We start from the raw sequence: 26,562 nt of genomic DNA on the forward strand, positions 1-26,562 counted from the left end.
TGTCATTACACAAACAGCCAGCCTTGGAATAATTACTTTACCCCGAAGCCAGGAACACACGGGCCGAATGTCAAGAGATGTTTTTGGACTTTAAAAAAAAAAAAAAAAAAAAACACAGCCGACATTCTCTCAGCAAATGCTGATTGAAGTGTTCTGGCGGGAGGACTGTCCCCCTGTCAGAACACAACAGTTCAGCGAGGATGATCGCTATACTTACTTCGCATAGTGAGTACAGTGGCTCCGACCGGATCTGACCTATAGTGTGTACAAGGCTTAAGGTAGAAGTCCACTCTAACACGAAAATCTCTAAATCTACAGGCATCCACGATCTAAGACTGACCTATGTAGCCCTGTAAAGAAGAAATTGCTAATCTGTCCCGCGCTGAGCTGTCATTCACTGTGGAGGCGGGTGCAGAAGAGGCAGCCGCAACGGAAGCCCCACAGTAACTCTATGGGTGACGTCACTTCTCATTCATTTCCCAGCCGTTGTCAGCTGTCTCCTCTGCAAAGCTTCCACTGATGCAGACCGGACCGGAGCGGCTTCAAAAAAAGGTATGTATAGCAATTTCTTCTTTACAGGGATAGATAGGTTAGTCTTAGATCGTGGATGCCTTGAGATTTAAAGATTTTAGGCTACTTTCACACTGAGGTGCTTTACAGGCGATATAGCGCTAAAAATAGCACCTGCAAAGAGCATGTAAAGCACCTCTCCCGTCGCTCCCGCTGCTGCGGCGATTTGCGGGCACTTTTAACCCTTTTTCGGCCGCTAGCGGGGGTTAAAGCGCCCTGCTAGCGCCGCTAAAACGACAGTAAAGCACGCTTTACCGCCGACACCCCAGCGCCTCAGTGTGAAGGTGCCCTTAGTGTTAGGGTGGACACTAGTGTGATTTTACATGATTATAAATGAGATTTTGTAATGCAGATGCAATGTGACTTGGTACGTTTTTAATTTGTGTTTTACTACTGTGACTCATCCTTGCTGTCAAGCCAGCAGGGATGAGTCATTGGTTGTTAAAGCGGGGGTCCACCTATCGGTTTTTTTTTTTGGAGTTCATTCACAAACTTTTCTTCTCATGATTATCTACTCACATGTTCTGTGTAATAAATCCGCCTGTGTCCGATTTTGTTGTAAAGAATAACTTATAAAATTCACTGAAGGCGGTTTCCATCTTCATTGTGGGCATTTGAAGCCCACAAGCATGTATTTCCTGGATGCGGTGAATGCTGGGAGCAGAGATGTTGTGATGATGCTGTTGCACAATGCATGCTGGGAAGCCTGAGACTAGCTCCCAGGGACTGTGGGAGGTCTGGGAGAGGCTAGAAACACGCCTACTCCCATGGGAGGAAAACCAGGAAGTGCAAAGAAGATTAGAAAAAAAAAAGGTAATTACGGCGATTTAATTTTTTTTTACACAGCATGTCAGCATCTAGGCAAGGAAGAGAATGCATATGCATGTTCAAAATTTGGGTGGAACCCCGCTTTAAAGAACTGACACCCGCCAGCATCCTAACAACCAATGACTCATCCCTGTTGTGAGCAGCAGGGATGAGTCATCAGTTGTTAAGGCAATAGCGATGAGGAGTCGTTCCCTGGTGTCAGCAGAATGTAAACAAAAAGTCACCATTAACCAGTTGAACACTGGAAGATTTGATCCCCTTCATGACCAGAGCATTTTTGCTATTCAGCACTGCACTTTAACCGATTCCCGACCGGCTCCTGTAGATATACGTTTGCAGAATGGCACGGCTGCGCAAAGTAACAAACCCGTACGTTACTTTGAATTTGCCGCCTTGTGCGTGCGCGCGCCTGCCGCGATCTCAGTGAGTCGAGTCGCGGGTCCCGCGGACTCGATGGCCGCGGGCATACCCGCGATCGCCTCACGGAGAGGACAAACAGGGAGATGCCGTTGTAAACAGCATCTCCCCGTTCTGCCTAGTGACAGTGTCACTCAATCTCTGCTCCCTGTCATCGGAGCAGAGATCAGTGACGTCACACACACTGCCCATCCCCCTGACAGTTAGAATCACTCCCCTAGGACATACTTAACCCCCCCCTAGTGGTTAACCCCTTCACTGCCAGTGTCATTTACACAGGAATCAGTGCATTTTTATAGCACTGATTGCTGTATAAATGACAATGGTCCCAAAAATGTGTCAAAAATGTCCGATGTGTCCGCCATAATGTCGCATTCACAATAAAAATCGCTGATCGCTGCCAAAACTAGTAAAAATAAAAAAATTTATAAAAATGCCATAAAACTATCCCCTATTTTGTAAACGCTATAACTTTTGCGCAAACCAATCAATAAATGCTTATTGCGATTTTTTTTTACCAAAAATATGTAGAAGAATACGTATCGGCCTAAACTGAGGAAAAAAAATGTTTTTTAATATATTTTTTGGGGATATTTATTATAGCAAAAAGTAAAAAATAATGCGTTTTTTTCAAAATTGTCGCTCCTATTTTGTTTATAGTGCAAAAAATAAAAGTCACAGAGGTGATCAAATACCACCAAAAGAAAGCTCTATCTGTGGGAAAAAAAAGGACGTCAATTTTGTTTCGGTTTAGATTTCAGTTAAATCTTAATAACTGTATATGTGTGCTTTGTGTGAACGTTATAGAGTCTACAAACTATGGTTTATATACTGGAATTTACACAGCTATATGTCGCTATACTGGTAATGGCAGAGATCAGCAGCTTAAAGTGGGACTGATAGTGTGGCAGGCAATCTGGCACTGGCTGGGAGGTACACAGACATCAAAAGTGACACTAATACAGTGATCAGTGCTAATACTGTACACCGTCACTAATGACACTGACTGGGTAGGGGTTAATATCTAGGGGCAAAGGGTTAAGTGTGTCCCTAACAATGTGTAATGTGTGTAATATGCGTAATATGCGTTGCTTTTACTTTACTATTTGTCTGTTTTTTTTTTCTCCCTGCAACAAACAGATCGCTGTTCACAGAACACATAGTTCTGTGCTTTTGTAAACACAGAACTGTGTGTGTGATTGACCACAGCCGATCAGCTGACTTTAGGTAAAATAATCGGCTAAAATCAGCTGCCAAACTTGTGCTTTGTCCAATTTGGTAGGTCCAAGTGCATGTGCGTGGCCCAAACCCGGAAGGATGGACCGCGACGTACATGTTTATCAACTGGCCTGGAGCTTCCAGCCACTGACAGTATGACTACTGCAGGCAGATGACAAGCAGACAGCGAGCCATACCAGGTTATATGGCCTCAACCAGGAGGGAGAAGTTTGTCGGGGGGGAGGGGGGGTTTACCTCTAGGCAAAGCACCTTGCCCCCATGTTAATGAGGACAAGGGCATCTTCTCCACAACCCCGGCATGGTGGTTGTGGGGGGACAGCTTATCAGAATCTGGAAGCCCCCTTTAACAGAGCCAGGATACCCATATGTTAATGAGTATGGGATACATAGTACCCCTACTCATTCAAAAAAAAAAAAAAAAAAAATGTCATGTCAAATATAAATAAAAACACAAGTCCTTTATTAAAACATAAATAAAAATGTCCACTGATGTAAATGCATTGTCAATTACCGATGAACATTTTTTTTGGCACCATTTTATTGCCTTGTGTTGAGGGCTTGTGACCTGCTATGGTTCAGGGAGGGGGGCTTTCCTGGCCTGTCGGGCTGCATGCTCACATAGATTTAGGGGGAGCCCACACCATTTTTTTTGTGTGGGGTTCCCCTCAAAATCCATACTAGACTATAAAGAGTCCAGTACAGATTTTGGGGGGACCCTACACCTTTTTTTTGCTGTGGGTTCCCACCTTCAGTCCATGCCTGGTATAAGCTTTTTGGTTCTTTTGTCTACATTCTGATGATTCATCCATGTTAGGACGCCAGTGGGTGCCAGCTCCTTAACCACTTCAGCCCAGAAGATTTTACCCCCTTCCTGACCAGAGCACTTTTTACAATTTGGCACTGCGTCGCTTTAACTGATAATTGCACTGTTGTGCGACGCTGCACCCGAACTAAATTTGCCTCCTTTTTTTCCCCACAAATAGAGCTTTGTTTTTTTGGTGGTATTTGATCACCTCTGCGTTTTTTATTTTTTGCGCTATAAACAAAAAAAGAGCGACAATTGAAAGAAAAAAAAAAAAAAAAAAACACAATATTCTTTACTTTTTTGCTATAATAAACATCCCCCCCCAAAAAAAAAAAATCTTCATCAGTTTAGGCAACTATATATTCTTCTACATATTTTTGGCATTTTTATTATTTTATTTTATTTTTTTTTTTACTAGTAATGGCGGTGATCTGCGAATTTTAGCATTACTGCAACATTGCGACGGACAGATCGGAGACTTCTGACACTTTTTTGGGACCATTGGCATTTTTACAGTGATCAGTGCGATAAAAATGCACTGATTACCGTGTGAATGTCACTGGCATGAAAGGGGTTAACACTAGGGGAGAACAAGGGGTTAATTGTGTGTTCGTTCAGTGTGTTCTAACTGTGGGGGGGGGGAAATAGGATTGGCTAGGAGAGGAGACATATCGTTTTTTTTAATTAGTAGGAACAAACAATATGGCTCCTCTTCCCTGCCAGCACAGGGATTTGTGTTTTTACACACACAAATCCTTGTACTGGCACTCTCCTCCAGTGCAACATTTGGCACTTTTCGGGGGGGGGGGGCGACCTGGTTTTGACAGTTACTTATCCCCAATTCCAGGAGACCTGTCTGCTGGAGGTCCCCCGGAACTTTGGCCCCCCTCCTTCTTCCCCCGCCGCCGGGCCATTCAGAAAGCGCAGTGCACTTTGCACATGCGAAGTAGAGGATCGGCTGTGAAGCCACAGGGCTGGAACTCCTCTTTAACAACAGATGGCTCACCCTGTTGCTCACTGGTTAGGACACTGGTGGGTACCAACTCCTTAACAACCAATGACGTTGACAATGTAGATGCGATTTTGATACATTTCCTAGAAGCTTTGGACCACAAAATTGCACTGCATCTGACCAAAATAGCACAGGACCCTTACCCAAAGTCACATCGCAGCTGCACTGATGTGAACAGACAACATGGGAAGCAATGTTATATCCATTATGTGAATCAGTGCGACCCAAGTAGCATCCGAAATTGCATCAGGGTAAACCAAGCCTAATTCAAAGGTAAAATACAAGTGCCAGATTTGTAGCACAATAAAAGCCTCATATACTGTATATGTATGTATATTTTCTAAATATATCAAATTTAATAAAATTATATGGTATAAAATATCTTTCTGTTCATATTTTTAACAAATGTAAAATGTTTATAAAAACAAACACCGAACAAAAAGTGGAAATATATAATGACATTTACAGTAGCCATAAAATATACTACACAAGGCTAAATCCTTCACAAAAGGATTGACACAGGATTTTATTTCCTCAAATAAAGCTTCAAATGTGTATTTCAAATCAGACTGGCTTGCGTTGATTAGACATTACTGAAAGCACAGCTTGAGCATTTTATGAGGGGCTGTGGATTTTAAAGACTGAATTACACCTTGCAGCTGTATTACAGAACAAGCATCATTATTGTTAATATGGATGAAAGGACAGCTACTCCCCTGCACTAGACTAGTGTCTTCCCATGTTTGTGAATATATATCTGCGTCGCCTTTCACACTCACTGCTCACCTCCTGCTGCAGCGGAAGAATGGAACAGAGGTGTCACACTGCTAAACTTGATCTTTGCCATGCAGTTAGGCTTTCTATTCTAAAATGACTGGATTATCTTTGCAATCAGACAGGTTAATTAACTGAAGTTTTTATATTTCTTTCTGCCTCTTTACACTTTATATGCATTTTGCACGGAACATTATTGCCCAACACCCAACCACTTATTCTCCCCTTCTCCTTCTACCTCCTTAATCATCTCTTCCTTCCAGCCTAATTATGCAGCACTTAAATACGGCATGTGTCACTTGACTCCAACACCTCAATATCTGACAGTATTTGAGCCACACAATCACCACAGCATGATGAAAGGATCACAGCAGATTACTACAAGGTGAAAATGCAGCTCTCAGCTATATACACTGGCTGCATCTATAAGGAAAAAAATATGTATTCTGAATAACATTTTCTAACACCTTATAGTAACCCAACAACAAAATGTGTATACATTTACCTCCTTGCATCCCCTGCAATTTAAAATGTTTGGTTCAGTTTTGGTCCTATTCATTTGCAGTTTACTGTAGATTTACTTTAGCCTGTGGCTAGGCAGCACAGCGGCTAAGTGCTTAGCACCTCCGCTTGGCAGCACTAGAGTCCTCGATTCCCAACCACGACACTACCTTCCTGCATGTTCTCCCTGTGCCGGTTTCCTCCAGGTACTTCAATTCCCTCCCACACTCAAAAGACATGCTGGTGGGTTAAATGGCTCCTGTCTAAATTGGCCTTAGTATGTGTATGTATGATTGTTGGGAATGTAGATTGTAAGCTCTTTGAGGGTAGGGATTGATGTGACTGTACAATATATGTGTAAAGCACTGCAAAATTGTCAGCACTATATAAATACCTATAATAAAGAGATGTAATCCATCTACTTAGCCTTCCTTCATGCGGCAAGGCTGCCCTAATGGACAACTAGGCATGACTTAAAGCCTTTCATTATGTACAATTGTCATGTGATCTGCTGTGATTGGCCACAGCGATCGCATGGTACCAGCAGCTGACCAGTACATTGATCGGTCATCGGATGTGTCTGGTGGACACAGCAGGTGACAGATCATCTGCCCGTGGAGTGTGCGCGAAGAGAAATCCTGGGAGGACCTCATATGATGTGCTCCCAAGATAACAGGGCTGCAGCTCAGCCGTCATAATACAATGGGCTTGGCGGAAGGGGTTAATTTTTTTTTCCAATAGTATATTGTAAAAGATTCAATTCCCATGAGATTAATGTATGCGCTTAATCTAAAACACACACATATATATATATATGTGTATGTGTGTGTTTTAGATTAAGCGCATACATTAATCTCATGGGTATTAAATCTTTTACAATATATATATATATATATATATATATTTTAAGTCGGTTTTGCAGTGTGATGTCAAATTATGTGACATCATAAATATTGATGAGTATATAATAAAAAACATGCCCAAGTTCTCTGACAAATGAGATAACAGCAACTGAAAATTTGTGTTGGGGAGAAAGCTTAGAGGTAGATAAGCAGAGAGCTTGTCTATTCAGACTACAGCTCTTCATGTTCCTTTGTCTATGTGGAGGGGGGGGGGGTTTAATTGGCTTACTGCAGAGTAAGCCAATTAAAGATTCAAAGAAAGTGAATTCTGTTTTATATGTCATGCATCCTGTGCCTGATATTACCTTTAAGGGAGTAGGAATGAATTCTACAGATTACATCTCTAGGTTGTGATGTATGGCCTCTTGGTTTATGGGGCCGTAGGTTAAAAAAAAAAGAAATATGTATATGGGACTTTTTAGGTGCAAATATGAGGAAACATTCAGTTAAAATAACATATTTTTAAAACACTTTTTTGCATATGATTAAATAATTGCAGTAGAATCCCATGTTACAAGGCTTAAGTGAACCTCTGAACATTCCCTCTACCAATTTTTACAAAATGTAGTTAAAAGACTCAAGAATGTTCACACTTTCTAAATAGTCTAACAGCACTGTAACATATACAAATGTATACTATTTGCTTTGGTAAGCAAGGTTGGGGTAGTGTTACTTCGATATGTTTCCCAGTAGGCTTTGTCAGGGAGGCAAAGGTAATCTGTGGTATGATATAAATCTGAGTATATCTTAAAAAAGAATAACACATGCATACATTATATACTATAGGGTTGATTTACTAAAACTGGATAGTGCAAAATCTGGTGCAGCTGTGCATGGTAGCCAATCAGCTTCTAAGTTCAGATTGTTCAATTAAGCTTTGACAAACCAAACCTGGAAGCTGAATGGTTTTTATGCAGAGCTGCACCAGATTTTGCACTCTCCGGTTTTAGTAAATCAACCCCTATATGTAAATACAACAACCAATATGATTTTAAAGAACTTTCATGTTATGAGTTAAAGTGGCTGTAAACCCTCTCCTATACCCAGTAAAGTGAATAGCCTCAGATGATACACAGGGATGAAACAAATCTCTCTACATACGTCTTGTATATCTTTAGCCTTTCCATTTCTACGCTCTTTGGAAAGTGCAGATTAGTTTGTTTTTGGCTGAACTTCTACTTTATGCCAGGGTTTTACCATATCAAGAAAATAGCAAACATAATTTGCATATAATGTCCATAAGGGTCAAAACTGACAAATTCCTTATATTACAGTAATAGGTGCAAGGCCTTTGATCAGGTAACACAGAAAGATCATTACAAGGCATAATAGCATGTTGGATGTCACAAAATTAGTTAGATGCGTTGACCCAAAATGTTAAGTGAACTCATTATTCTAGTTTTATGGAATTACAGAATATCTTGGAAGAATACCCAGAGCATAGGTTAGGAAAGGAAGACAAAGGAGGAGGGAGAGGTGTGGGCTCCAACCTGAAGGGGTCCTGAAGATTGAAGACTTATAACTGAACAGCACAGCAAAGATTAAAAAAAAAATAAATAAATAAAAATAAAAAAGGGGGTGGTGGGTATTGGGGGACAAATAAAAAAAAGGATGAGTTTTAACATCACAGATGTACCCTCAAACCCATGTCTCGATATCAGTGGATTCAGGCTTTTCCGCTTGCATTGTTTACTGTCATTGATCTTTACTTTTTTTTTTTTTTTTATATCCAACAAACTTTTATTCAGTTTCCAAAGGTACATTACATACATGTTTCTGATTGTCATAAGCATTGCATTATATTACAAACAGTTTCATCAAATCATTACTGAGATCAACCAGAAAATCACCCATTTGTGAAGCCTACTGGTCTAATATCGCTCATTCCACTTTATTAATTCACATATCACCTTCGTCATCCAACATTTATTCCCAGTAATCTGTCTGCTACTACGTCTAACAGGCGCTAGTCCTGGTACATCTAACCACAACGCCCACAACTTCTCAAACTTATGTGTACTGCCTCTATGTAGGTATACCAGTTTTTCCATTCTCAATACTACACCTATATTCTCAATCCATTCCTTCATAGTGGGGGGAGCCTCAGATCTCCAATGTACCATAATTAATTTTCTTGCCTGGAATAAAACTATGTATGGCCTCTCTGCAATGTTCTTCCCACTCATATTCCTCCAGAGCACCCAAGAGACAAGCTCTCGGATCCTGTTGAAGGGAGACTTTAAATACCGAGTTGACCGTGGTCACTACATTTGTCCAGTAGGTATGTAGTTTGGGCCATCGCCACAGCATATGAATAAGACTCCCGTGGTCTCTTTTACACCTAGTACAGGTAGAGTCCAGCTGCGGGTTCATTAAGTGAAGCCTATGAGGCGTGTATTACGTTCTTAAAAGAATGTATAGTTGGGTCAATCTTTGTGATACATTTAATGAACATTTTCCCACTGCCTGAAATATTTGCTCCCACTGCTCTCCATCTAACTGTCCGGCATCCGCCTCCCACCTCTCCCTCACCCTCAGAGGATGCCGCCACATCACGGACTGCAACAGGATAGCATAGCATTGGGAGATGAATCCTTTGGATGAGGCTGCATCCTCTAGAAGGCCAAATACAGGAGTCGGGGACAGGCGCCAAGCAGATGAGCGGCCCTGCACTGCCACCGCATGGCCAAGCTGCAGATATAGAAAATACATTGAGGATGGAAGACCATATGCTACCTTCAAATCTTCAAAGGGACGTAATACCCCATTACAGAATATATGTTTGAGATGAGTAATTCCAAACTGTTTCCACCTAGCTCCAGCCTGCAGCTTGGCCAATTCAGTGTATGTTCCATTCAAGCATATCGGACTGTATTCAGTATAACCCTCTACACTCTGAATGTACCTGGCTTTGTTCCATATCTTTTGTATTAAGTTGAAAGTTGGGTATTTCTTATGAGGTTTAGCAAATGCAAGTGCCTCCAACGCCACAGGAACAGGTCCCTTACGCACAGTGTGTAGGAGTAATTGTTGTGCAGAACTCTGTGACCGAATCTCTGTCCCCCCCATTGGTGGAAACATGCCAATGAGGTGCTGCAGCTGGACCGCTAAGTAGTACAACCATGGGTTCGGCAACGCCAATCCCCCGCTGTCCTTAGGCCTCTGTAAATGTTCCATTTTAATCCTGGGGTTTTTATCTTTCCATATAAGACTTCGGAAGATGGCATTGACAGTATGAAACACTTTCAGTGGTATAACCATAGGGGAGTTATGAAGGCAATATAATTATTGGGGCATAAGTATCATCTTAATTAGGTTTACTCTACCCGAGAGAGTAGATTTCCAAGTTTTAACCTTATCTCTGAACCTCAACAACAGGGGAGAGACATTCAGACGCAGAAAGTCCCTTGGGTTAGCTGTAATGTGAATTCCCAGGTATTTAAAGGACGTGGCTAAGGGTATAGGGCAAGCTGGATTAACTATCTGCGTTTCGTCCCCGTCCAGCAGGAGTAAAGCAGATTTTGACCAATTAATAAGTAGGCCTGAGAATCCTCCGATTCTGGATATGGTGGACATGGCCTCTTTTATGGAGGTATCCGTGTCCCCAGCAGAAGCAGAGTGTCGTCCGCATAGAGCATGACCTTTTCTTGCATACCGCCATAGAAGAAGCCTGTAATATGTTGATTTGCCCTAATCTCAATCGCCAACGGCTCAATTGCCAGGGCGAAGAGGAGGGGGGACAGGGGACAACCCTGTCTCGTTCCCCTCCTCAATGTAAAGTTCCGTGACAAGGAGCCGAAGCTCCTAATGGCCGCCTGCGGTTGACTGTACAGAAGCCTCACCCAGGAGATATAGTTAGGACCGAACCCAAACCGCAACAAAATAGACCAGAGGTAGTTCCAGTCAATGCTGTTGAACGCCTTTGTGGCATCCAATGACAGCAGTGCTCTATTACCCATATTATCTGCCCGGGATTGGATATTAAAGTGGAGCGCCGCCGAAAAAAAAATTTTTTTAAGTCAGCAGCTACAAATACTGCAGCTGCTGACTTTTAAAACATGGACACTTACCTGTCCAGGGCGCCCGCGATGTCGGCACCCGAGGCCGAAGCGTCTCCCCGTCCTCGGGTGCTGCCGCCTCCATCTTCGGTAAGGGAATCAGGAAGTGAAGCCGTGCGGCTTCACTTCCCGGTTCCCTACTGCGCATGCGCGAGTCGCGCCGCGCAATACGAATGCTCCCTGCTGCCTCTGGGACCCGTGTGTTTCCCAGCAGGCAGCGGGGAGGGAGCAGGAAGTGGCGTAAATAACCGCAGATTCTGCGGCTATCTACGCCGGAAGTGGGTACAGATACCTGTAATATACAGGTATCTGTACCCCCCTCCCCCCTGAAAGGTGCCAACTGTGTCACCGGAGGGGGGGAGGAACCTGATGAGTGGAAGTTCCACTTTTGGGTGGAACTCCACTTTAAGGAACAATCTTCTCAGATTGGCTGCGGTAGATTTATTGGGCATGATACCAGCTTGGTCATCATGCACAATAGACGATCACTCCATTCAAACGTATTGCCAATGCTTTTGCCAATATCTTAATGTCGCTTTGAAGCAATGAAATTGGGCGATACGCCCCAGGGTCTACAGGGTCCTTGCCCGGTTTGAGCAGTAAAACTATATTTGCCTTGGTCATGGGGGGGGGGGGGGGAGACAGCTTTTGCTCTAGCTTCATTGAAAACCTTTAGCAACTGTGGCAGCAATTCCTCAAAGTACTGTTTATACACCTCTGGGTATCCCATCCTCCCCTGGGGCCTTGCAGTTAGGAAAGGTTCCAACTGCCTCCTGCAACTCTTCTATTGTAAGTGGGGCTTCTAGCTTTGCTAATTGACTTTCGGACAGTTCGGGGAAAGAAATATGGCTCAAGTATAGATCCAAGTCTTCTTGGGTATATGCCGTGCCAGGACTGTATAAAGTTTCGTAAAAACCTGTTAGTTCCTGCATAATCAATTCAGGCTGACTCACCAAATTACCCATTTGAGACCTAATGGTTCCTATTGCAGGCGAGCGTTGGTGAGAGTTCGCAATCCTCGCCAAAAGGCGACCAGTTTTCTCACCCTCCTCAAAGAACGCCTGTTTTGTGAAAAACCTCTTCTTTTCGGCCGAGGAGGAAAGCAGGTGTTGATTGGCCGATAGTGCCGCCTGCCATGCCTCCTTGGTCAAATCCAAAGGGTTAGCAACAAATTCTTGTTCAATTGCCTGAACCCGTGCCTCCACCTCCATCTTAAGGGCGGATGATTTAGGTTTTACCTTGTTCATTTCCCTTATCAATATTCCCCGTAAATAAGCCTTGAAGGCATCCTATTGTTCTATCCTAGAGGCTTCTTGATCCTGTGTGTCAAAGAACTCCCGCATGCTCCTCAGTATCCCCTCATGTGAGCGGATCAATTTTAACCAATAGGCATTGAACTTCCAGGGGGCTTTGGGCAACGTGGACGGCAGTGCCACCAAGACTTGGATCACCAAAGGAGAAAGATCCGATACACTACGGGGTCTATGTACTATATCATCTACAAACGAGAGCATGCTCAAGTTCCCGACCCCCAGGTCAATTCTAGACAAACAGTCATATGACTTAGAGAAACATGAAAACTGTCTGGCACCTGGATTGCGATGCCGCCAGATATCCACCTAGCCCACCTCTTGCAACAACCGCGTCAGGGGAGTACTCCTGGAGAGGGCAGAGGGTCTAGGGTCGGGGTGTCTATCCACCACCTGGTCCAATCAGCAATTGAAATCTCCGATCACTAACAGCATCACATCCGGCCTACCATCCAAAAATGTTAGGAGGAGCCTTAGCACCGCCGACGTGAATGGCGGAGTTATAGATACGCATGCCAACACACACATCAATGTATTAAATCTACAATGAAGAAACACAAATCTCCCATCCTTATCTATGACACTGTCAAACAAAAATGAGCCCTTTATAGTACAAAAAGTTCAAATAATCATTAGTGTAAATATTACTTTCACAGTTCTACAGTAAAAAAATTAACCCCTTACAGTAGTGATTATGTGCTTTTTTGTACTATAAAGGGCTAATTTTAGTTTTTTTAACCCCATTATGTTACTAAACGTCTTAGACCTGCTTCACTCCTATGTGTTTTTTGGTGCTTTTTGCAGAAACGCACTACAGTTCATTTACATGGTTTCCTATGGGACACGTTCACATCTATGCTTTTTGCAAATTTATTTGCGACATTCCATCACCTGTCACTGTCAAAACATAACTTCACCCTTTAATAGTATATATCCTCTTAAAGTATATACAGTATATCTCCCCTTTAATAGTTTATACAGTATATCTCCTCTAATAGTATCATTTTGCAAAAAGGCGCAATTTAAGAGTTACAAATATTTATTTATTAACTCAATACAAGTTAAGATTTTATACTTCGTAGGCATTCTGTAAAATTTGCTGTGTTTTTATCTGGTAATAATGGTTTTAGTGTATTTTTTGCAAATATATTGGTTTTATAAACATTTGCGCAAGTAACGCAGGGACTAAAAAATCAGTAGCACCTTCTTTTTATTCTACTGATCACGCGCTTTCAGAAAATATACGGTTTGGGGGGTCTTTCACAAATTCTAAAAGCTTTAAATGAAAAAAAAAAAGCAAAGGAAAAATTGCAAAAAATGGTCTGGCCACCTGAGTGTACAAAATGGAGCACAGGGCCTGGCAGCGATAGGGTTAATTCACATTGTCCCTTTTCCTCTATATGGATGACAGCACTGTAATTAGAAATAAAAAAAAATATGTACCTTAATTCTAATCGATCTATAGCTGTCACATGACCCAGCTCTTTCCCAGCAATAAGACATAGGAAGGAGCAGGTTCTAGTCCTCTGCTGCTGGTCACATGTTCAAAATAAAAAATAAAAAAGCCTTTGGAATACAGAGTAAAAGCAATTATCAACAAACTGTTTTAAATTGTCATACAAATATGGATTTGAAATCAAATCTGTATACATTTTTGGCAAATAACAGGGTGTGGGCAGATTTCTGTCAGTCAAAGGATGACTCACACCCCTCCATCATGTGTCTTAGAATAAGTGGGAGGTGAAGCCTCCTTCAATCAAGATGTAATACCCCACCACCATTGAGTTTAGCTGGTTAGTGTGTATGGAGCGGGACGGAGGGTGTGGGCTGTCATTTACCACTGTGTATACACCTACATGTGTGACTCTATAGTCCCATGGGATACTCAGATGTCATAGGGAGAAAATACTCAGCATAGAAACTCATTGAAAATTGAGCATGTGTGAAGCTACCAACACTGTTCTGCAAAATCCCTAGCTGAATTTGGGACTTGGACAGAAGAGGGAAACAGAGAATAGCATGATCAACCAGTTTTTTTTTTGAAAATTACAGAAAACAAATCTCACAGTGACCAAATGAGTATGAGCAGCATGTAATACAACAGTGATGGCGAACCTTGGCACCCCAGATGTTCTGGAACTACATTTCCCATGATGCTTGACTACACTGCAGAGTGCATGAGCATCATGGGAAATGTAGTTCCAAAACATCTGGGGTGCCAAGGTTTGCCATCACTGTAATACACCATTTATTGAGAGTTTTTTTATGATGTGGATTAAGTGACAATTTAAACAATTTTCAGAAATTAAAAATGCTCCATATTTTCTTAAATTGACAAAATAACTTTTCAAAACAACTATCCTATCTGAACAGATCCTATCATTAGGAATGGTTGGGGGCTGGAGGTGTTGAGGTAGATTACATTTTATATCAGTATTCCATTTATAATTCAAATAGGCTTGTGGGGTGTAGAATGTTTCAGTAAGCATTTTTATCAAAAGACCAACAAGCCCAACTGAACTGCAACTTGAATGAAACCAGACAGCTTCTCATGGTTTCTCAAAGGGGCATCAACATCCCAGACATGATTAAATAATACCTAGTGGCTCACATGCCACTTGACCACCTTATATCTCCCCTCCCGCCAACAAATTGCTTGAGATTGATATGCTCTGGATTACACCTTTCCAACCTAATTCTCTTATATTATTGATAATGCCCCATTAATTAAATCACTTTGCTATCCCCTGTGGCAAACACTAGGGACATCTGGATTTACTGCAAAACTAGGTTTCATTTAACCTTTTGCAGCCTATCCATTGACACACCATTATAATCGTCAAATCTCACCCACCATGTGGGCACACTGCTAGCTGGACAATACTTTATTCTGATCCCAGGACATTATCCTTATGAAAACTAGGACCCTTATTTTCATTACAGGAACCGCAAAGCACTTTTAAACTGTCTTCTTTGCCAAAAGTTTATAAAAGTAACATTGGTATACACAACATACTTTTATATAGTCAAAGCATTTTCCACACACTTTTTTACAGCAGTTTAATACACTTGTAAATAATATATTGCAATTTTTATAGATTTTCCCATGCCAAAAAGTCATAATCTAGCTCAATTTATCATAAAACTTGTGTCTTAGTTTACATAACTAAAGTTTTCACAAACAAATACAATAAAATAAGAGAAAGGCAAACAAAGAAGAAGAAGAACAAAAAAAGAAGAGAAAAGTGTTTGCTACCCTAAAAAAAAAAAAAAAAAAAATTGATCCTGTTCCCTTAAATGTGCTTGTGCTGTGTAATTTGGCCCCTGTATCAACTAAAATACCTGGCTGATCTTGCCTGGCTCCCCCCCCCCCCCCCATGTAAATTGACCACTGTTTATCATGGCTGCTGAGCCCTGACACCGTGGTCAGTTTACGTGCCTCGGTCATCCGCAGCTCTCCTGTGTCCTCTCTCCCGCATCCTCTCCCCCCTCCCTGCCGCCTCTTACAAGTGCCCACCCCTCCCCTCCTGCTGCTGCTAAGATTACTCTTAAATCTCTTATCGATTTTCACACAAACGTCCCTGTTTGCTAATGACAAGTGTCCCAGTGTTTGTGTTTTATAACTAAAATGCTGCTATATACCTGATTTCAGAGCATCGATCAGCGTTCACATGACTGGTCGGCTCTCTCCTCCCAGCTGATGTCAGGGGGGGACTCTCAGCCCCTCCCGCTCTAGCTGTCAGATCAAGAGAGGGGAGAGCCAGCAAGTCACATGAGCATCAAGTGGCGCTCTGTAATCAGGTATATAGCAGCATTTTATTTATAAAGCACAGACACTGGGACACTTGTCATTAGCAAACAGGGACGTTTGTGTAAAGATAACAGAGTGGCTTAACAACCACTTTAAGAGAAAGAAGAAAGAAGTAGTGATAAAAAAAATGTGCCTAACTTTGCCATCCATTTCACAAGCCCAACTTATGAAACCATACACATAATGTATTCATGAGTCTCGTGTTTTCTCAAAAAATGTTTTTTATTTTTCAAATTGAGTGAAAGTTTTTCCATTTATCAGATTTTTAAGACCTAGATATTGCTAACCTGGCAGCTAAAAATAAACAAAATTCTCCTCTATGGGTCAGTTTAAAAAGCTTACCAGGGTGATTGTTTTAAGGTTAATATGGGTTAGAGAGAGTATATGAAATTATATACTCAGATCCTAAATCTCTTAACCTTCAGGCATTTCCACTATACAGTATATGATAGTCTTGCCCACATACATATATTTAATGACTTAAAGGTGTTAATAGCCAACTAATTCCACACGCTAAAGTCTAGATCCTTATCCATATCTCATTCCCACCTAATTATGTAGGGTAATTTGGCAAATTTTTAATTGAGCAAAACAAATATAGCTGCAATTTGACCTGGTATTTTTTTAATTATTTTAGAAAGATATTGCATTGACATCATTGTTGTCAATTCTGATTGCTGTTCCAAGCTTGTAAAAAATGCTTTATCCGAGTGTAACAAAAATTCTCCACCGTAGTAGGCAAAGTAAACTTCCTGTAAAATAGATAAGCAGCCCTGCTCGTTACATAAATCAGCATTTCTCATAAATCCTTTAATAGTCCACCAGCATTTTGGAGTGAAACCAGGAGTAAATACTGGATTATTCAATATGGAAGTTAACAGGATGTGAGATCTGGATTGATGGATAGGGCAAGTTGGTCAACAACTTCGGTGCGAACGATAGGGATGGGCATACATTTTGAAGACTGTCTTTGGCCACATTAGATGGTTGACTTGTCTTGGGACACAAAAAGAGGATTCTATTAGCATCCAAGGGGGTTAAATTGTATTGAATCCGCTTATTCACCTTGGGTCTTTTATCTTCACAGATGAATTTAAGTAACTTGTTTTGAAATACCTTAAAGTCATGACCTAAAATCCCTATTGACAAAGTTCTGAACAGATATTATTATTCTAGGAAGGATATTCTACCAAACAATGAGTGGGGATTATCTCTCCACCAATCCAAATCTTTTGCTTTTTGTATAACAGGCAATAACTTTTCTGTTATGGGGTTTCAAGGCTCTTATATATAGTCTTAGATAAGAGAGGGGGTCTGTTTTCCATTTGAATGGAAAATTGCTCCTTACACTTTGGAGTTTGTTCATCTAATGATATATTTAGAGCTTGGGATTTAGCTTGGTTAATTCAAGACCTGAAATGGAGAATTGTTGTAGGGTAGCAAGCAAATTTGGTATGAGATGATAGGAGAAGAAGTATCGTAAGAATATCAACCTCACTTTTATGTTCTTTCTACCGCACATACAGTGTTACCTCTAATATTTGGATGTTCTTGAATTTTTTATTATCAAAGGTTCCAATGCCAAAATTTAAAAAAAATGGAGGCAAGGGGAAACCCTGAAGAGTGCCCTCGAAAATCTTAAAGTATTGTAATACCCATATTTCTCCAAAATGGGAAAAGTACTACAATCAATCAAATGAAATCAAAAGCCTTCTGAATGCCCAGGGAAAAGAGGGTAGTATTTCTTTTCCCACCCTTGTCTGCATTAGCATGGATAGCAGAGTACATATTCAACACCCTTCTTATCTGGTTCAAGGCCTGTCTAAGGGGGACAAACCCTACCTGGTCCAAGTGAATGTACTGTATTAGAAAACAAACGATCGTTAGTTTAGCCTAAAAGTTAAAAAATTCACAAGAGATAAGTTGGGTGTTTTGTGTAGGAACATCAGTGCCCAACCAAAATTTGGGGAGGGCAGAGGTGAAAGGCTTGCGCGATAACTTCACTAACAAAGAACTTAGCTTATCCCCCAATTAATCTGTCTTCTAAATCTAAATAGGGAGGGAGAAAGGGAAGGGGAGGGAGAAAGGGGAAGGGGAGGGAGAAAGGGGAAGAAGGGAAGGGGCAAAGGAGAAGAAGGGAAGGGGCAAAGGAGAAGAAGGGAAGGGGCAAAGGAGAAGAAGGGAAGGGGCAAAGGAGAAGAAGGGAAGGGGCAAAGGAGAAGAAGGGAAGGGGCAAAGGAGAAGAAGGGAAGGGGCAAAGGAGAAGAAGGGAAGGGGCAAAGGAGAAGAAGGGAAGGGGCAAAGGAGAAGAAGGGAAGGGGCAAAGGAGAAGAAGGGAAGGGGGAAAGGAGTAAAAGGGAAGGGGGAAAGGAGAAGAAGGGAAGGGGGAAAGGAGAAGAAGGGAAGGGGGAAAGGAGAAGAAGGGAAGGGGGAAAGGAGAAGAAGGGAAGGGGCAAAGGAGAAGAAGGGAACGGGGAAAGGAGTAAAAGGGAAGGGGGAAAGGAGAAGAAGGGAAGGGGGAAAGGGGAAGAAGGGAAGGGGGAAAGGAGAAGAAGGGAAGGGGGAAAGGAGAAGAAGGGAAGGGGGGGAGGGGGAAAGGGAAGGGGGAAAGGAAAAGGAGAAGGCAAAAGGAGAAGGGAATAGGGAGGAAGGGGAGGAATAGGGAGGAAGGGGAGGAATAGGGAGGAAGGGGAGGAATAGGGAGGAAGGGGGGGAATAGGGAGGAAGGGGAGGAATAGGGAGGAAGGGGAGGAAGGGGAGGAATAGGGAGAAGGGGGGGGGGATAGGAGAAGGGGAGAGAGAGGAATAGGAGAAGGGGAGGGGGAGGAATAGGAGAAGGGGAGGGAGAGGAATAGGAGAAGGGGAGGGAGAGGAATAGGAGAAGGGGAGGGAGAGGAATAGGAGAAGGGGAGGGAGAGGAATAGGAGAAGGGGAGGGAGAGGAATAGGAGAAGGGGAGGGAGAGGAATAGGAGAAGGGGAGGGAGAGGAATAGGAGAAGGGGAGGGAGAGGAATAGGAGAAGGGGAGGGAGAGGAATAGGAGAAGGGGAGGGAGAGGAATAGGAGAAGGGGAGGGAGAGGAATAGGAGAAGGGGAGGGAGAGGAATAGGAGAAGGGGAGGGAGAGAAATAGGAGAAGGGGAGGGAGAGGAATAGGAGAAGGGGAGGGAGAGGAATAGGAGAAGGGGAGGGAGAGGAATAGGAGAAGGGGAGGGAGAGAAGAAAAGGAAAAGGGGAGGGAGAGGAGAAAAGGAAAGGGGAAATGGAGAGGAGAAGGGGAGGAATAAAGAAGGGAGAAGGAGAGAGGGTGGAGATGGAGAAGGGAAGGGGATGGAGGGAGGGAAGGTCGTGGAAAAAGTGAGGGAGAAGGGAAGGGGGTGGAAGGGAGGGAGAAGGGGATGGAAGAAGGGGGCGAGGGAGAAGGGAAGGGGATGAAAGAAGGGGGGGAAGAAGGGGGCGAGGGAGAAGGGAAGGGGATGAAAGAAGGGGGCGAGGGAGAAGGGAAGGGGATGGAAGAAGGGGGCGAGGGAGAAGGGAAGGGGATGGAAGAAGGGGGCGAGGGAGAAGGCAAGGGAATGGAAGAAGGGAGGGAGGGAGAAGGCAAGGGGATGGAAGAAGGGAGGGAGGGAATAAGGCAAGGGGATGGAAGAAGGGAGGGAGGGAATAAGGCAAGGGGATGGAAGAAGGGAGGGAGGGAATAAGGCAAGGGGATGGAAGAAGGGAGGGAGGGAATAAGGGAGGGAGGGAGAAGGCAAGGGGATGGAAGAAGGGAGGGAGGGAGAAGGCAAGGGGATGGAAGAAGGGAGGGAGGGAATAAGGCAAGGGGATGGAAGAAGGGAGGGAGGGAATAAGGCAAGGGGATGGAAGAAGGGAGGGAGGGAATAAGGGAGGGAGGGAGAAGGGAAGGGGATGGAAGAAGGGAGGGAGGGGGAAGGGGATGGAAAAAAGGGAGGGAGGGAGAAGGGGATGGAAAAAGGGAGGGAGGGAGGGAGGGAGGGAGAAGGGAAGGGGATGGAAGAAGGGAGGGAGAAGGGAAGGGGATGGAAGAAGGGAGGGAGGGAGAAGGGGATGGAAAGAGGGAGGGAGAAGGGGATGGAAAAAGAGAGGGAGGGAGGGAGGGAGGAAGGGAGAAGGGAAGGGGAAGGAAGAAGGGAGGGAGGGAGAAGGGAAGGGGAAGGAAGAAGGGAGGGAGGGAGAAGGGAAGGGATGGAAGGGAGGGAGAAGGGAAGGGGATGGAGGGTAGGAGGGAGCGAGAAGGTAAGGGGATGGAGGGAGGGAAGGGGATGGAGGGGAGGGAAGGTCGTGGAAAAAGTGAGGGAGAAGGGAAGAGGGTGGAAGGGAGGGAGAAGGGGATGGAAGAAGGGGGCGAGGGAGAAGGGAAGGGGATGGAGGGAGGGAAGGTCGTGGAAAAAGTGAGGGAGAAGGAAGGGGGTGGAAGGGAGGGAGAAGGGAAGGGGGTGGAAGGGAGGGAGAAGGGGATGGAAGAAGGGGGCGAGGGAGGGAGGGAAGGGGATGGGAGGAGGGAGGGAAGGGAGGGAGGGAAGGGGATGGGAGGGAGGGAGGGAAGGGGATGGGAGGGAGGGAGGGAGGGAGGGAGGGAGGGAGGGAGGGAAGGGGATGGGAGGGAGGGAGGGAGGGAGGGAAGGGGATGGGAGGGAGGGAGAAGGGAAGGGGATGGGAGGGAGGGAGAAGGGAAGGGGATGGGAGGGAGGGAGAAGGGAAGGGGATGGGAGGGGAGGGAGGGAGGGGGTAGGGAGGGAGGGGGTTGGGAGGGAGGAGGGGGTTGGGAGGGAGGGAGGGAAGGGGATGGGAGGGAGGGAGGGAGGGAGGAAGGAAGAAGGGAAGGGGATGGGAGGAAGGGAGGGAGGGGGTAGGGAAGGGAGGGGGTTGGGAGAGAGGGAGGGAAGGGGATGGGAGGGAGGGGGGGATGGAGGGAGGGGGGGATTGGGAGGGAGGGAGGGAGGGAGGGAGGAAGGAAGGAAGGAAGGAAGAAGGGAAGGGGATGGGAGGGAGGGAGGGAGGGAGAAGGGAAGGGGATGGGAGGGAGGGAGGGAGGGAGGAAGGGGATGGGAGGGAAGGGGATGGGAGGGAAGGGAGGGAGGGGAGGAGGGAGGGAGGGAGGGAAGGGATGGGAGGGAGGGAGGGAGGGAGGGAGGGAGGGAGGGAGGGAGGGAGGGGGGAGGGAGGGAGGGAGAGGGAGGGGTTGGTAGGGAGGAGAAGGGAAGGGATGGGAGGGAGGGAGAAGGAAGGGGATGGGAGGGAGGGAGAAGGGAGGGGATGGGAGGGAGGGAGAAGGGAAGGGGATGGGAGGGTGGGAGATGGGAAGGGGATGGGGAGGAGGGGAGAAGGGGGAGGGGATGGGAGGGAGGGAGAAGGGAAGGGTGATGGAGGGAGGGAGAAGGGAAGGGAGATGGGAGGGAGGGAGGGAGGAGGGAAGGGGTTGGGAGGGAGGGAGGGAGAAGGGAAGGGGATGGGGAGGGAGGGTGGGTGGGAGGGGTTGGGAGGGGTGGAGGGATGGGAGGGTGGGTGGGAGGGTGGTGGGAGGGTGGGTGGGTTGGGTGGGGTGGGAGGGAGGGAGGGAGGGAGGGAGGGGAGGGGGGTGGGTAGGGATGGGTGGGGAGGGTGAGATGGGGGTTGGAGGGTGGGAGAAGGGAAGGGGATGGGAGGGAGAAGGGAAGGGGATGGAGGGAGGGAGGGGAGGGAGAAGGGAAGGGGATGGGAGGAGGGGGGAAGGGAGGGTAGGGGATGGGAGGGAGGGAAGGAAGGTGGATGGGGAGGATGGGGAAGGGGATGGGAGGGGGGTGGGTGGGTGGGTGAGGGGATGGGGGGTGGGAGGGAGAAGGGAAGAAGATGGGAGGGAGGGAGAAGGGAAGAAGATGGTGAGGGAGGGAGGAATGGGTGGATGGGAGGGTGGAAGGGAGATGTTGGTGTGGAGGAAGGGATGGGGTGGGAGGGGGTGGGAGGGAGTGGGGTGGTGGGTGGGAGGGTGGGTGAGGAGGGTGGGAGGGTGGGTGGGTGGAGGGAAGAGATGGGTGGGGTGGATGGGAAGGAGGTTGGGAGGGAGGAAGGGAAGGGGATGGGAGGGAGGGAAGGGGATGGGAGGGAGGGGATGGGAGGGTGGGAGGGATAGGAGGGGAAGGGGATGGAGGGAGGGAGGGAGAGGAAGGGTGTGGGTTGGAGGGGGGGTGGGAAGGAGGAGGGAGGAGAGGGGGAGGGGAAGGAGTGGGGAGGGGGGAAGGGGAGAGAGAAGGGAAGGGGATGGGAGGCAGTAGGGAATGGGAGGGGTGGGAAGGGAGATGGAGAAGGGGAAATTAGGGAAGAAATGGGGGGGTTAGGAAGGGATGGGGTGGAAGGGAGGGAGGGGGGAGGTGAGGGGAGTGGAGTGAGGGGGAGGGGCAGGAGGAATTAAGGAAAAGAAGTGGGGAGAAGGAGTTGGAAGAATGAAAGGGACCGTCATTTTAACCAATTGATGACTATCGATGTACACGTACATCGTGGGACTTCAAATTATTATAGCAGGAAGACGCCTGGCTGCAGGCATTTTCCCGGTATTTTTAGAGTCTATGGTTGACTTTCTTATAAAAGCAATCCTAATCAGATTGAATTTTACAAGCAGTGGTAGGTCACGCTCCCCACCCACAGCCTTCTGCAGCTTCCTCAGGCTCTGCCATCCTCAACAGGAGACCTGAGCTACCAGAAAGGAAAGGCTCTGATCATCTCTATAGTATAGGAGACCGGAAGCGATAGGCATTCAACACTTCCAGATTCCCCGGATGTAGTTCCCCGCCATTTTTAAAAAGGGGAGGCATCTGATCATTTCTAAAGAGCTAATAAAAGTCCTAGGTGGCTTAATTCCATCGTAAAAATACATACTGTATAAAAGCAAAAGGAGAAGGCCTTAAAAAAAAAAAAAAAAAAAAAGCCGAGGGATCATCATCAGCATTCCAACTTTACAAAGAATGCAGCAAAAAATGTAAGGGTGCAATCAAGGTGGCTAAGATAGGCAGATAGCGGAGGAGAGTAAAAGAAAAACCCAAGAAATTCTTTAAGTATATAGATAGTAAAAGAGGGAGGTCAGATCATCTTTGCCCCATAAGAAAAGATGAAGGGAATCTGGTTACTAAGGATGGAGAGATGGCAAAGGCATTGAATTTATTTTTCTCCTCAGTCTTCACGAGGGAAATGGGGGGGGGGGGTTTAGTAACCAAAACTGCTATGTTTATCCTCATGACACATCACAGGAAGCACCGTCATGGCTAAAAGAGGATAGAATTAGGAATAGATTTGAAAAACTTAACAATAAGTCACCGGGACCCGAGGGTCCTTAAGGAACTTCACGTTATTGCCAGACCATTGTGCCTAATTTTTACGAACAGTCTACTGACTGGTATGGTACCAGCAGATTGGAGAAAAGCCAATGTAGCACCAATATTTAAAAAAGGACCAAAATGTATCCCTGGGAATTACAGACCAGTTAGCCTAACGACAATAGTTTGCAAGCTCTTGGAGGGGATGATAAGGGACTATATACAAGATTTTAGTAATGAAAACAGTATCATTAGCAGTAATCAGCATGGATTCATGAAGAATTGTTCTTGCTAAACCAATCTATTAACCTTCTATGAGGAGGGGAACTGCCATCTAGATAAAGGAAGTCCTGTGGACATGGTGTATGTGGATTTTGCAAAGGCATTTGATACAGTTCCCCATAAACGTTTACTGTACAAACTAAGGTCTGTCAGCATGGACCAAAGGGTCAGTACATGGATTGAAAACTGGCTACAAAGTTCAGAGGGTAGTGATAAATGGGGAGTACTTGGAATGGTCCGGTGTGGAAAGTGGGGTCCCCACAGGGTTCTGGGCTGGGACCAATCCTATTTAATTTATAAACAACCTGGAGGATGGGATAAACAGCTCAATCTCAGTATTTGTGGACGATACTAAGCTAAGCAGGGCAATAATTTCTCCGCAGTTTGTGGAAACCTTGCAAGAAGAGCTGAACAAATTAATGGGGTTGGGCAACTACATGGCAAATTAGGTTCGATGTAGAAAAATGTAAAATAATGCATATGGGTGGCAAAAATATGAATGCAATCTACTCACCCTCTGGGGGAATCTAGGATGGAAAAGGATCTGGGGTTCCTAGTAGATGATAGGCTCAGCAATGGCATGCAATGCCAAGCTGCTGCTAACAAAGCAAACCGAATATTGGCATGCATTAAAAAGGGGATTAACTCCAGAGATAAAACGATAATTCTCCCACTCTACAAGACCCTGGTCCAGCCACACCTGGAGTATGCTGTCCAGTTCTGGGCACCAGTCCTCAGGAAGGATGTGCCGGAACTGGAGAGAGTCCAGAGAAGGGCAACAAAGCTAATAAAGGGACTGGAGGTTCTCAGCTATGGGGAAAGATTGCAAGCACTGAACTTATTCTCTCTGGAGATGAGACGCTTGAGAGGGGGTAAGATTAATGTACAAATATCGTACTGGTGACCCCACAATAGAGATAAAACTCTTCCACGAAAGGGAATTAAAAAAGACACGGGGTCAGTCACTAAAATAAGAAGAGAAGTGGTTTAACCTTAAACTGTGTAGAGGTTTCTTTACTGTAAGAGCAGTAAGAATGGAGAATTTTCTTCCACAGGCAGTGGTTTCAGCAGGAAGCAAAGATAATAATCAAAAAAACACCTGAACGACCGTAACATGCAAGGATAATACAATGTAATACTGATAGAAAAGAACACACACAGGTTGGACTTAATGGACGTGTGTCTTTTTTAAATTTTAAGGGCAGAGGAGACATCTGGGATCTAATAGACCCATATCTCTCCATAAAGAGTACCTGTCACTGCCTATTGCTATCACAGGGGATATTTATCCGGTCCCCGACTCACGTGCATTTACGGGGCAGAATGGAACCCCTGCGCAAAACCCCAAAACGGGTACGGGGTTCCTTTAAGAGCTGTCAGAGGGCGCGCGTTGCACGGCAGGGAGCCCGATGCACTAGTGCTAGCACGGGGATTTGTGTGTGTAAACACACAAATCCTTGTGCTGTCAGAGGAGAGGAGAGCTGTCATTTGTTCCTAGTAAGTCGGAACAGCGATATGTCTCCTCTCCTACTCAGTCCTATCCCCACACAGTTAGAACACATATTTAACCCCTGGTTCGCTCCTAGTGTTAACCCCTACCAGTGTCATTTACACAGTAATCAGTGCATTTTAATAGCACTGATCGCTCTATAATGTCCATGGTCCCAAAAACGTGTCAAGTGTCCGATCTGTCCGCCGCAATACCGCTAAAAATCGCAGATCACCGCCATTACTAGTTAAAAAAAAAAAATAATAATAATAAAAATGCCATAATTTTTTTCCATAGTTTGTAGATGCTATAATAACTTTTGCACAAACGAATCAATGTACGCTTATTGCGATTTTTTTTTTTTTTTTTTACCAAAAATATGTAGAAGAATACATATTGGCCTAAACTGATGAAGAAATTTGTTTTTTAAAAACATTTTTGGAGATGTTTATTATAGCAAAAAAAAAATTTTTTTTTCAAAACTGACCTTTTTTGTGTATAGCGCAAAAAATAAAAACCGCAGAGGTGATCAAATAGCACCAAAAGAAAACTATTTGTGGGGAAAAAAAGGACGCAAATTTTGTTTGGGAAAAGGCCAGTGCATGTGTTGGTTCCACGCACAAACAGCGATCGTGCCTTACATGCGCGGTATCACAGTAACAGTTAGATCATGGGCAGTAATTCTAGCACCAGAACTCCTGTATAAATCTAAAGTGGTAACCTGTAAAGGCTTTTAAAGCATTGCCTATGGATAGTAAAATTTAAGTTGTTTATCACCATTGCACAGGTGCGTGCAATTTTAAAAAGTGTGACATGTTTGGTATCTAATTTTTAAAAAATGTTTATTTTTTTGCAAAAAAATTGCATTTGAAAACCGTTGAATACCATGTGACATAAAAAAAATGCGACACCCACCAATTGATGATTGGTTTCTGCAACAACTAAAAAATTTGATGCAAAAACAAAATAAATGTAAACAGAACTGAAACGCAAATTGATGTAAACTAAACTAAACTGAAGACTAATGTACAGATGGATGTAACCTGAAGCCGTATTCATCATTTTTTTTTCTCAGCAAAACATGACATAACTAATGACACCCATATGAAAGGACCCCAAGATATAATAGCCTATAAACTGTGAAGTTAACACCCTTACTTAGAACGTAAAATAGTCATCTTCCCCAGTGGTATAAGCAGGTTAAAAAATAAAAATAAAAAATGTTCCACTGCCCAACCTCCCCAGCACTTACCTGAGCC

The 26,562-nt window shown here is 44.6% G+C and overlaps 1 protein-coding gene across 1 annotated transcript in view; it reads right to left on the reverse strand.

Annotated features, from left to right (window-relative positions):
- Nucleotides 1–26,562, reverse strand: part of PCCA (propionyl-CoA carboxylase subunit alpha) — a 1,163,293-nt gene that overhangs the window by 725,561 nt on the left and 411,170 nt on the right. The window lies entirely within an intron of this gene.

Source organism: Aquarana catesbeiana, linkage group LG02, assembly GCF_042186555.1.
Source record: "Aquarana catesbeiana isolate 2022-GZ linkage group LG02, ASM4218655v1, whole genome shotgun sequence".
In the NCBI taxonomy this organism is placed as follows: domain Eukaryota; kingdom Metazoa; phylum Chordata; class Amphibia; order Anura; family Ranidae; genus Aquarana; species Aquarana catesbeiana.